The following is a 13586-nucleotide window of genomic DNA, read 5'->3' as shown; positions in this document are numbered from 1 at the left end:
GGGTAAAGATGTTTCTCCTGAATTCCTTATTGGTTTTATTAGTGACCGTCTTATATTTATGATGATCCCCATTTTGGACACCCCCACAAGTGGAAACATCTGCCCTATCGAACCCCCTTCATAATTCTAAACACCTTTATTAGGTCACCTCTCGGCCTTCTCTTTTCTAGCCTGTTCAGTCTTTCCCGATAGTTATAACCTCTCAGTTCTTGTAAATCTTGGAGAAAGGAATCGGTACAAAAATAGACAAATTTGTTTCAAAAAAAGGGGTAAATTAAATACTTGAAAGGGAAAAATATACTTGAAGGGGAAAAATTTGCAAAGGCAGGGGGGAAAAGGCAAGGCAATGGGACTAATTGGAGAGCTCGTTCAAAGAGCCTGTACAGGCACGATGGGCCAAATGGCCTCCTTCTGTGCTGTATCATTCTATGGTTCGAGAAATAGCTTTAAAAAGCACGTCAGCCATACACGGACGCCGTTAACAATCAAACAGATCTCAAGGGTTATCTACTATCCGGATTTCTCTAAAATTCAGAAACTAAAGGAGGTGCAACACTGCGGTGGAAAAGGGGAAGGGAAAAGACGAGGTAAATCAGGAAATCAGGTGACACCAAGCCTTGGCTTTTAAAAGGATATTTTCTTTGAGGAGGACGAGGAGTTGTGAAGAAAGAACGGAAGGCAGTAAGAGACACGCCATTTTCAGATCCTGGGAAAGAATTAGAGTTAGAGAGGAGTCATCAGTTCAGCACAGTGAGGATAGACAGAGGAGGAAGAAAATGTCAGGTGGCATAGAAGGAAGAGAAGACATTTTAGAGAAGCAATGACCACATTAATACAAAGGCAAGAAATGTTCCTGTTCCTATGAACCTAAGAACATAAGAAATAGGAGCACGAGTTGACCATTTGGCCCTTCGAGCCTGCTCCACTATTCAATAAGATCATGGCTGATCTTCTACCTCATCTCCACTTTCCTGCACTATCCCCATATCCCTTGATTCCCTAAATATTCAAAAATCTATCGATCTCTGTCTTGAATATACTCAATGACTGAGCCTCCACAGCCCTCTGGGGTAGAGAATTCCAAAGATTCACCATCCTCCGAGTGAAGAAATTTCTCCTTATCTCCGTCCTAAATGGCCGACCCCTTATTCTGAGACCGTGACCCCTGGTTCTAGACTCCCCAGCCAAGGGAAACATTCTCCCTGCATCTGCCCTGTCAAGCCCTGTAAGAATTTTGTATGTTTCAATGTGGTCACCTCTCATTCTTCTAAACTCCAGAGAATATAGGCCTAGTCTACTCAATCTCTCCTCATAGCACAATCCCCCCCCATCCCAGGAACCAGCCCCTCGAGCCTGTTCTGCCATTAGATAACATGATGGGTGAGCTGTATCTTAACTCCATTTACCTGCCTTGGCTCCATAGCCATTAATACCCTTGGCGAGCAAAAATCTATCGATCTCGGATTTAAAATTAGTAATTGAGCTTGGCATCTACTGCTGTTTGCGGGAGGGAGTTCCACACTTCTACCACCCTTTGCATGAAGAAGTGTTTCCTAACTTATTTCCTGAATGGCCTGGCTCTGATTTTATGGTTACGTTCCATTGTCCTGGGCTCCCCCACCAGTGGAGAAAAGTTTCTCTCTAGCTACCCAGTCAATTCCTTTCAAAATCCTGAAAACCTCAATCACATCACCTCTTAACCTTCCAAATGGAGAGAGAAAGGCAGGAGGCTGGAAGTGAGGAGTTGCCCACGAACATCCTGTCCAGGAATGTGCAAGAGGTGCTCGAAGAGTCTTGTCTGGTCCAGGGGCAGTGGTCCAAGTGTTGGGCAGACTCGGGTTTCAGAAAGAGCTGCTGATGGGTTCGGCATGAAAGAGGAAGTCAGCCGTGGCTCACTGGGAAACACTCTCTCGCCTGAGTCAGAAGGTCGTGGGTTCAAGTCCCCACTCCAGAGACTGGAGCACACAAATCTAGGCCGGCACTCCCAGTGCCGTGCTGAGGGAGCGCTGCACTGTCGGCGGTGTCATCTTTCAGATGAGATATTAAACCGAGGCCCCGTCTGCCCTCTCGGGCGGACGTAAAAGGTCTCCTGGCACTATTTCGAAGAAGAGCGGGGGGGGGTGGGGGGTGGAACCCCAGTGTCCTGGGAACAATATTTATCCCTCAATCACTAATAGCAGATTATTTGGTCATCATCACATTGCTGTCTGTGGGAGCTTGCTGTGCGCAAATTGGCTGCTGCGTTTCTTACATTACAACAGCGACTCCACTTCAAACATTAATTCATTGGCTGTAAAGTGTTTTGGGATGTCCTGAGGTCGTGAAAGGCACTATAGAAATGCAAGTCTTTCTTTCTTATTTCACCTGTCGATGGACCGGCTGTACATTGCCAGCCTCAATTGTTTTCGCCTAAAAAGAGTTATTTTCACTCCGAGCCCGTTAATACTGTGGTGTCGCCACATTTGGTCAGTCCGAGGAGAAAGTTACTTTTGTCTCCCCAGCCTGTTCTTTAATAAACAGGTCACTTCGGGAGCTGATATTCAGCAAGTGAACAACTAACAAGGTGGAGGCCCGTGACCCCTGACCTGGACCGAACCATCTGCCGGGGGAGTCGGGAAGGGCGGGGGACAGGAGATGCCAGACGCTACAGCTTACCCCCGTACCTTGTCGGAGCGAGATAAGATCCGGAGAGACGTAAAATTTCTTGGCTGCTTTCTGCCTGGCGATCTCCTCCGTCCGGCCGCTCACCCAGTACTTCCCGTTTGCGCCCTAGATGGATAAAGACGGTGTGTTTTAAGATGACCTGCTAAGTCCACCATCATAGGAGCAGGAGGAGGCCATTCAGCCCCTCGAGCCTGTTCCGCCATTCAATTAGATCCCGATTGATCTTAACTCCACCTGCCCTGGTTCATGAACCTTTACCAAACAAAAATCTATCAATCTCAGTTTTGAAATTTTCAATTGACCCCCAGCCTCAACAGCATTTTGGGGGAGAGTTCCAGATTTTCACTAACCCTTTGTGTGAAACATAAAACATAGAAGATAGGAGCAGGAGTAGGCCATTCGGCCCCTCGAGCCTGCTCCGCCATTTAATGAGATCATGGCTGATCATCCAAATTCAGTACCCTGTCCCTGCTTTCTCCCCATATCCCTTGATCCCTTTAGCCTTGAGAAATATATCTAACCCCTTCTTGAATATATTTAATGAATTGGCCTCAACTGCCTTCTGTGGTAGAGAATGCCACAGGTTCAGCACTCTCTGGGCGAAGAAATTCCTCCTCATCTCTGTCCTAAATGGCTTACCCCTTATCTTTAGACTGTGACCCCTGGTTCTGGACTCCCTGGCCATCAGGAACATCCTTCCTGCATCTAGTCTGTCTAGTCCTGTTAGAATTTTATAAGTTTCAATGAGATCCCCTCTCATTCTTCTAAACTCCAGCGAGTATAAGCCCAATCGACCCAATCTCTCCTCATACATCATTCCTGCCATCCCAGGTATCAGTCTGGTGAATCTTCGCTGCACTCCCTCCATGGCAAGAACATCCTTCCTCAGATAAGGCGACCAAAACTGCACACAATACTCAAGGTGTGGTCTCACCAAGGCCCTGTACAACTGCAGCAAGACATCCTTGCTCCTGTACTCGAATCCTCTCGCTATGAAAGCCAACATACCATTTGCCTTCTTAACCGCCTGCTGCACCTGCATGCTTACCTTCAGCGACTGGTGCACAAGGACACCCAGGTCTCGTTGCACTTCCCCTTCTCCCAATCTATTGCCGTTCAGATAATAATATCTGAAGAAGTGCTTCCTGACATCAGCCCTGAACGGCCTAGCTCTAATTTTAAGGTTATGCCCCCTTATTCTGGACTCACCCCACCAGAGGAAAGAGTTTCTCTCTATCTGCCCAATCAACTCCTTTAATCATCTTAAACACCTCAATTAGTTCACCCCTTAATCTTCTATACTCGAGGGAATACAAGCCTGGTCTGTGCAACCTGTCCTCATAATTTAACCCTTTTAGCCCCAGTATTATTATTATGCACCCCCTCCAAGGCCACTATATGCTTCCTGAGGTGGGGTGCCCAGAACCGAACGCAGTGCCCTTCATCTTGGCTTCTCAATAAACAACACTGAATGAGAGGAATTGAGAATATACTACAGAAATATACTAGTGTGGAAACATCAGATTATCTAGTCATTTATCACACTGTCGTTTGTGGGAGCTTGCTATGCACAAACTGGCTGCCGCGTTTCCCTACATTACAACAGTGACTACACTTTGCAAAGTAATTCATTGGCTGTAAAGTGCATTGAGGTCGTGAAAGGCGCTATATAAATGCAAGTCCTTCTTTCTCTTTCTGCCTCGCTGCTTTCCTTCTCCCTTTAAAAGGCTCTTGGAACACTTGCCCCAATAGCGCGTGGAGTTCGCCCCTTTCCTGAACCTTTTCAGCGCCCTCCTCTGCCCCCGTTCAGCGCTCGAAGGCACCATGCAGCCCGGTACACAAGTCGAGCAGAAGAGGCAAGAAGTTTGGAGAATCCAACATGGACGCCGAGCGTTTCCGCGGGCCTTACCTCTCCGACGGGGACGGCGGGATCGTCGACGGTCACAAAGTACGCTGGCATACGATGGCCCCACCACAGCTGCCGGGAAGTGCACCAGTCCCTGCAGAGAAGACAAGATCCCGGACGTCAACACGGGTGAAATGGGCGGACACAGAAGTGTGAAGTGATACATTTTGCAGGAAGAATGAGGAGAGGCAATATGAACTAAATGGTACAATTTTAAAGGGGCTACAGGAACAGAGACCCCTGGGGCTGAATGTACACAAATCTTTGAAGGCGGCAGAACAAGTTGAGAAGACTGTTAAAAAAGCATATGGGATCCTTGGCTTTATTAGAAGGAATAGCGTACAACAGCAAGGAGGTTATGCTAAACCTTTATAAAACACTGGTTAGGCATCAGCTAGAGTATTGTGTTCAATTCTGGACACCGCACGTAAGGAGGGATGTCAAGGGTTTGGAGAGGGTGCAGAAGCGATTTACTAGAATGGTACAGGGGATGAGGGACTTCAGTTATGTGGAGAGACTGGAGAAACTGGGATTTTTCTCCTTAGAGCAGAGAAGGTTAAGGGGAGATTTAATAGAGGTGTTCAAAATTATGAAGGGCTTTGCTAAGAGTAAATAAGGAGAAACTATTTCCACTGGCAGGAGGGTCAGTAACCAGAGGACACAGATTCAAGGTAATTGGCAAAAGAACCATTGGGGGAGAGGAGACGACATTTTATTACACAGCGAGTTGTTGTGATCTGGAACACACTGCCTGAAAGGGCGGTGGAAGCAATTCAATAGTAACTTTCAAAAAGGGAATTGGATAATAAACCTGAAAAGGAAATATTTGCAGGGTTAATGGGGCAAGAGCAGGAGTGGGACTAACGGGATAGCTCTCTCAAAGAGCCGGCACAGGCATGATGGGCTGAACGGCCTCCTTCTGTGCTGTACCATTCCATGAACCCCTTCTTTAAAATTACTGAGGCAGACCGGTTCACCCTTCATCGAGTGAGCCCGGCGCAGGTGAGGGATGGAGAACCCGGGTCCTCCCTGGTCCGTGCAGCTTCGCACTACCGTTAACCTGCACGCTTCACCGCACAGGCATCGGGGGAAGCCCCGGAATTCAGTCTGACCGGCGCATCAACCAAACAAATTGTTTCCCCGTCAACTCATATCTGCAGGAGTGGCTCAGCTCCTCCTAACACTGCTGTGCGCACTGTGTGTCGGCTAGTGTATAATGTGATAGGAAAAGTATCGTAGGACAAAAGTCAGTGCTAATATCTTTGTATGATGAAAATGTATCGTGTGTGGCAGAGGCGAACACATGGCTCAGATTAAGTTGTTCGGAGTCCGCAAGGGGAATGAATGCCAACGAAGCAGGAGGTGAGAGATCGCAGAGCTCGGAGATGCAGAGGGATCTGGGTGTCCTAGTGCATGAATTGCAAAAGGTTAGCATGCAGGTACAGCAAGTAATTAGGAAAGCTAATAGAATGTTATCGTTTATTGCGAGGGGAATTGAATACAAAAGTAGGGAGGTTATGCTTCAGTTATACAGGGCATTGGTGAGACCACATCTGGAGCACTGTGTACAGTATTGGTCTCCTTATTTAAGGAAGGATGTAAATGTGTTGGAAGCAGTTCAGAGAAGGTTCACTAGACTAATACCTGGAATGGGCGGGTTGTCCTATGAGGAAAGGTTGGACAGGCTAGGCTTGTATCCGCTGGAGTTTAGAAGAGTAAGAGGTGACTTGATTGAAACATAAGATCCTGAGGGGCCTGGACAGGGTGGATGTGGAGAGGATGTTTCCTCTTGTGGGAGAATCTAGAACTAGGGGTCACTGTTTAAAAATAAGGGGTCGCCCATTTAAGACAGATGAGGAGAAATTTTTTCTCAGAGGGTCGTGAGTCTTTGGAACTCCCTTCCTCAGAGGGCGGTGGAAGCAGTCTTTGAATATTTTTATGGTAGAGGTAGATAGATTCTTGATAAGCAAGGGGGTGAAAGGTTATCGGGGGTAGGCGGGAATGTGGAGTAATCGGATCAGCCATGATCTCACTGAATGGCAGAGCAGGCTCGAGGGGCCTATTCCTGCTCCTAATTCGTATGTTCGTATGTGTCAGATTAATGCAATTTATTAAGAACATAAGGATTAGGAGCAGGAGTAGGCCACTCGGCCCCTCGAGCCTGCTCCGCCATTCAATAAGATCATGGCTGATCTTTGACCTCAACTCCACTTTCCCACCCTATCTCCATATCACTTGATTCCCCTGGAGTCCAAAAATCTATCTCCACCTTGAATATACTCAACAACTGAGCATCCACAGCCCTCTGGGGCAGAGAATTCCAAAGATTCACCACCCTCTGAGTGAAGTCATTTCTACTCATCTCAGTCTTAAATGGCCGACCCCTTATCCTGAGACTATGCCCCCTAATTCTAGACACTCCAGCCGGGGGAAACAACCTCTCAGTATCTACCCTGTCAATCCCCTTCAGAATTTTGTATGTTTCAATGGGATCACCTCTCATTCTTCTAAACTCCAGGGAGTATAGGCCTAGTCTACTCAATCTCTCCTCGCAGGACAGTCCTCTCATCCCATGAAGAATGAAAGGGTATGTGTAAGAAATATAGCTAGTTTGGAGCTAACGGGGTTGCAAGGAGACGCGTGTGGAGTACAAGCACCAGCACAGACTAGTTGGGCCGAATGGCCTGTTTCTGTGCTGTTAATTCTATGTAAGATGTCTATGTTTCAGCTGTTATCATTTGTGTTATGGTGTGATGTTGATAAGCATGCAAAATTTCCTTATCCACATAAAGCACACATCCCAGTAAGAATGGAGTATTGTGTGACATTGCCATCTATTGGTAAAGTAACGTACTCCATTTAAAGATCACGACAATAATCTCAGAATTGATAGATTTAGAGCGAGTCACCTGACATTGGCCATCCAGGTATTATAAATAGGCTCACTTTCAGAAATTCCTTGGAATTCGCCTGGACTGGAATTAGAGTTAAAGGTTGACCTGAGAGATATCCTACTGGTAAGTATATAGATGTATAACTCACTTGTACTTTCTGATGATATTAATAAAACCGACAAGTTGACGTATCTCTGGCACCCAAACCTATCCAATTTGGATTAATCTACTCGGTGCGTACCTGATGTTGTCCATCCAATTAAACCACGTCTTGAGGCGAGTCTCAGGGACAATCTTCAGATCTCCATTCCGCACCACATCAGCCGCCATTTTCACCATTTCATTGCAGCGCACGTACCACTGAGGCTTCAACAGGGGTTCCACGATGTCCTTGGAGCGACTGAAAAGGAAGAGATGCAAGTTTTTCATTTGCTCGCTTGCTGTGCGTACATCCCAGCACCACCGTCACACTCCTGGCAGCTTGCAAGAAGCAGCTCATCTCACTTCTGACCCTTTCATTCCAATTCTTTCCCTCATTATTACACTCAGGAGCTCACCATCTCTTCTATCGCTACAACCGTGGCCCTGGCTCCAAGTTTTCTCCCGTCGTTCCTAAACTCCAACTACACGGCCTTACACCCCTTTCCCACTTGTGTTGAAACCAAGACTGACTGCACCATCTCCCCGAACTCAGTTCTGATCTGGAATGTCCTGCCTGAATGGGTGGTGGAAGCAAATTCAATATTAACTTTCAAAAGGGAATGGGATATATACTTGGGGGGTGATTTTCTCAATGGGGAGCTTTTGGAGGTGGGACTCCCACTTGTCGGGTTTCAGTCCCGCCTCCAAAAACTTCTGGCCAACCCACGCTATTTTCCCTTGATTGACCTTGTTAAGCCCACCCAGCGGGCTTAGCAAGCCAATTAAGGGAAAGCCGGTTACAAAGAGCATCAACGTATGACGTTTCATCTGTCAATTTTGACAGGTGAATTGTCATCGTTTGACAGCTCTGTGAAGCGGTCAAACAGTGACATTCTCTGTAGTTTGATGAGGTGTCTTGCATTCAAGACCTCATCAACCTTCTTTCTTTTACAGAAATGAGATGGTTGTTGCATCTGAGAATGCAACGGCCATCTCTCATCTGCAACACGGAGGTCCGAGACTCTCCGCATACAAACCGACTGAAGCCTGCAGGAAGAAACAAAGGTAAGTACACTTTTACTAACACTTTGCACTTACCTCAGATACTCACCTTTACACTCTTGCACCCATCACTTACCTTCACACCACACTTCTGCACCCCTCTGACCCCCGCAGACCCACTACTCGCCTCGCTGAGCTGGCGGGTTTTGGAGCCTTCGGGAAGCCCGCACATGAGGGCAAAAAGGGGATAATCCTATTTTCTGCCTGTTAACTACCTGTTAGCAGGCAGTTAATAGGCTTTAATCCCTTCCCGCCTCCAAGGAGACGGGAACCAGCGCGGGACAGCTACCCGCCTCCTAGGAAGATGGCATGGAGGCATGCCATTTTCCTGGCAGTCCCGTGTTCATACCCGCCTCCCCAGGGCTGTCAAAATCACCCCCTCGGAAAGGAAAAAAATTGCAGCACTATAGGGGAAAGAGCAAGAAAAGTGGGACTTATTTGATAGCTCTTACAAAGAGCCGGCACAGGCACAATGGGCCGAATGGCCTCGCTCTGTGCTGTAGCATTCTATGATTCTTTCCCAGGACTGCAGAACTCTTTACCTCTTATCTGCCTCCTACAAGCCACCCATACTCGTCACCAAACACTACCCCCACAATTTGCCTCGAGGAATAAAGATTGAAATGAGTAACCCAAGGAATATTTCACAACAAAGGTGGTTAGACAGAATACAACTGCTAATTGGGAAAGATTGAAATGAATAAATGAAAGGAAACAAATTAAGCAATAAATGAAGCCCATCATTCTAATACCGCAGATACTTCCTGGGTTGAAATCATGCTTTTCTTGTGTACGGTGAGCTTCTTGGGCTAACCAGCTCACCACGCTACAGCGGACTGAGGCAAACCCAGAGCGAACAGAAGGGACACCTAGGCTGCATGACCATGCGCCTTCTTTCACAGAAGGAAATCGGGCTTTTGAAGAGTTTGGAGAAAACAGCCCAAAGTGGGACGTCCAAACAAAATTAAAAAGAAAAAAAAAACACCCATTAAAATAAATCAAATTGCATCCTTGGAGAAGAAAAAAAGGCGGCTTTATCAACCAGTACAGGTGTTCTTCGACTGATGGGACTAGGAAGCAAGCGACTCTCCAGCAACGCTCCCTCAAACTTGTTTTTGGCTGCGCAGTCCCTTTAAGGGGCTGCCCCGGCCCATTCAAATTTCCTCACATTTTCCGTTGTGAAGCCAGCAAGCGGACTGCGCGGTAGCTCCAGACCGCCGTGCGGTCGCGCAGCTTAACGGGATCATTATTCTCCAGTAATTGATATGGTTGAGGCCAGGGAACCCTTCTCCCTCAGCTTATCCAGCCTGCGGGCTTTTAAAATCCCAAATCTTGGCCGTCACCTAATCACGACTTTCCAATTTACCTCGACGTCTTTACAGCATCAGTCCTTTGACTTCTCAATAATTAAAAGTGAAACGCACACGTACACACACAAGCACAGCCACGATATGTCTCGCCTCACAATCTACACAGACATTGGGCCAGAAATTCGGGTCTCCATGGGTGAGTACGCACGGGGTACTCACCCGTAGGCCCAATGGAAGTACCGGTTTCCTGCATGCACTGCACATGCGCGGGAAATCGGCACCTCCGTTCCACTGGAAGAAGGGGTTAAGAGGTGGAACACGTGCGCAGGAGAGGCTGCGTGTGCGCATCGAACTTACGTTTTTTTTGCAGGTTTCTCCGGGAGGGCAAGTCTGCAGGAGTTAGACATTTAAAAAGTAGGCGTAAGGCCTGCTTTTTACAAGGTAAGTGGTGAATTAGTTAAAATTAAAACATTTTTTCCCACAGGTTTATTATTTTTAAATACTTAAAGAAAGGTAAGTTTATTTTTAGCCCCGTTAGAAAATAAAATTACTTTTTTCAAAAATTTAAATTGTTTAAAATAGTTATTTCATGTAATTTATAGTTTATTTTAAAAATGTGATTTAAAAAAAAATGTATTTGAAGATTTAGTGATGTTTTGGGGCCCGTAGTATTTATAAGTTTTGACAGCACTTCCTGTCAAACTTATGAATGGGCATTTCCCTGCTCCGATTGGCTCCCCATGGCCCACGTGATCCCAGGGGACGCATCGAACTAACTGCGCCCTTGGGATACGCAAGCACTGCGCACCAGCAGCTGGAGCAGGCCAAGGATCGGAATTCCACGCAGGCCCACAGCTCAACGGCTGGCGCGCAAGGTAAGTGCAGGTCGGGGGATTGCACCTGCGCGCGGGAAGCCCCCGACCCAAATTTCTGGGCCATTTGCTTTATAATTTTACTGTTTCTGAACTGTTCCACCTTGTATTAAAAAGGCCTAGGTCTCTAGTCCATACCTGCAGACTGGCACCACCATAGGATTGTCCTTCACCTCCTTGAAGAGACCTTTTAGTTTCAAGGCTTCCAGCACCACTTTACGGGCATCAAACCTCTTCATTCCCTGCACAAAGTGGGAACAAAACAGCAATAAACAAAGGGCACACAGTTCATGACTATCGCTGGCTCAGCAGATAGCCCCGGTCGACGAAACCTGTCACTCTGCTCCATCCCCAATCCAAAGGACAGTGGCTAACGCGTGCTGTACCTGCCCTGGGAGTATTTGATGGGGACATTGTAGAGGGAGCTTTACTCTGTATCTAACCCGTGTTGCAACTGCCCTGGGAGTGTTTGGTGGGGCAGTGTAGAGGGAGCTTTACTCTGTATCTAACCCGTGCTGTTTCTGCCCTGGTGATGGGGACAGTGCAGAGGGAGCTTTACCCTGTATCTAACCCCATGCTGAACCAGCCCTGGTGATGGGGACAGAGTAGAGGGAGCTTTACTCTGTATCTAACCCCATAATGTACCTACCCTGGGAGTGTATGATGGGACAGTGTAGATGGAGCTTTAGTCTGCATCGAACCCATCCTGTACCTGTCCTGGGTGTGTTTGATGCGACAGTGTAGAGGGAGCATTACTCTGCATCTAACCCGTGCTGTGCCTACCCCGGTGATGGGGACAGTGTAGAGAGAGCTTTACTCTGTATTTAACCACGTGCTGTACCTGCCCTGGTAGTGTTTGATGGGACAGTGTCGAGGGAGCTTTACTCTATCTAACCCATGCTGTACCAGCCCTGGGAGTTTGTGATGGCACAGTGTAGAGGGAGCTTTACTCTGTATCTAACCCGTGCTGTACCAGCCCTGGTGATGTGGACAGTGTAAAGGGAGCTTTACTCTGTATCAAACCCATGCTGTAACTGCCCTGTGAGTGTTTGATGCGACAGTGTGGAGGAAACTTTACCTTGTTTCTAACCCCGTAATGTACCTGCCCTGGGAGCGTATGACGGGACAGTGTAGATGGAGCTTTAGTCTGCATCGAACCCATCCTGTACCTGCCCTGGATGTGTTTGATGCGACAGTGTAGAGAGCTTTACTCTGTATCTAACATGTGCTTTACCTGCCCTGTGAGTTTGTGATGGGACAGTGTAGAGGGAGCTTTACTCTGTATTTAACCCCGTGCTGTACCTGCCTTGGGAGTGTTTGATGGGACAGTGCAGAGGAAGCTTTACCTTGTATCTACCCCGTGATGAACCTGCACTGCGAGTGTCTGATGGAACAGTGTAGATGGAGCTTTACTCTGTATCTAACCCATGCTGCATTTGCCTTGGGAGTGTTTGATGGGGCAGTGAAGAGGGAGCTTTACTCTCTATCTAACACGTGCTGTACCTGCCCTGGGCGTGTTTGATGGGACAGTGCAGAGGGAACTTTATCTAACTATTGCAGTCCTTGACCTGGGAGTGTTTGATGGGGCAGTGAAGAGGGAGCTTTACTCTGTATCTAACACCGTGATGTACCTGCCGTGGGACTGTTTGATGGGACAGTGTAGTCATAGAGTCATACAGCACAGAAAGAGGCCCTTCGGCCCATTGCGTCCACGCCGGCCATCAAGCCCTGTCTAATCTAATCCCATTTTCCAGCATTTGGTCCGTAGCCTTGTATGCTATGGCATTTCAAGTGCTCATCCAAATGCTTCTTGAATGTTGAGGGTTCCTGCCTCTACCACCCTCTCAGGCAGTGAATTCCAGATTCCAACCACCCTCTGGGTGAAAAAGTTTTTCCTCAAATCCCCTCTAAACCTCCTGCCCCTTACCTTGAATCTATGCCCCCTTGTTATTGACCCCTCTACTAAGGGGAAAAGTTCCTTACTATCTACCTTATCTATGCCACTCATAATTTTGTACACCTCAATCAGGTCCCCCCTCAGCCTTCTCTGCTCCAAGGAAAACAACCCCAGCCTGTCCAGTCTTTCTTCATAGCTGAAGCGCTCCAGCCCAGGTAACATCCTGGTAAATCTCCTCTGCACCCTCTCCAAAGCAATCACATCCTACCTATAGTGTGGCGACCAGAACTGCACACAGTAGTCGAGAGGGAGCTTTACTCTGCATCTAACCCTGTAATGAAATGTTTGTTCTTGCCTGTATTCGTTCTTGCCTGTATTTGTTTTGCACTCATGTATATTACCCTCCCCCACACGGTGTATAGTTTCACTTCCTCTTTCCTGACTAACCTGTATGACTCATTCCTGCGAGCCAGTCAGTGTGTTGAGATGTTAGCTCTGATCTTAGTGATTAAAAGCCAACTTGTTAAAGTCTATAACTGCTAGTTTTGTGGTTATTGAAGGCACATCAATTTTAATCACTAAAGAATACTAGGATGGATCGACTCCTAAAACCAGAGCGTCTGGACTTGGATCCACATTCTGCTGAAGCATCAAATCAATTTGGACACTGGCTCAAATGCTTCGAACTCTTCGCGAGGGCCTCATCCGCTAGCGAGGTAGATAAACTGAGACTACTGACTACTCGCGTTAATCATCGGATTTATTCGTTCATCCGGGACGCCACCTCTTACACGGAGGCCATCACTATCCTGAAGGCCCAATACCAGAGGCCAGTAAACA

General features: G+C 47.3%; 1 pseudogene; it reads right to left on the bottom strand.

Annotated features, from left to right (window-relative positions):
• Window positions 1-13586, bottom strand: part of LOC147096119 (valine--tRNA ligase-like) — a 63104-nt pseudogene that overhangs the window by 10352 nt on the left and 39166 nt on the right.

The sequence above is a fragment of the Somniosus microcephalus genome, unplaced genomic scaffold, assembly GCF_052327205.1.
Source record: "Somniosus microcephalus isolate GS21.2 unplaced genomic scaffold, FLI_Smic_1.0 unresolved_chr1, whole genome shotgun sequence".
Taxonomy (NCBI): Eukaryota; Metazoa; Chordata; class Chondrichthyes; order Squaliformes; family Somniosidae; genus Somniosus; species Somniosus microcephalus.
The sequence above is the reverse complement of the archived record's forward strand: the minus strand, read 5'-3'. Positions and strand labels throughout refer to the sequence as shown.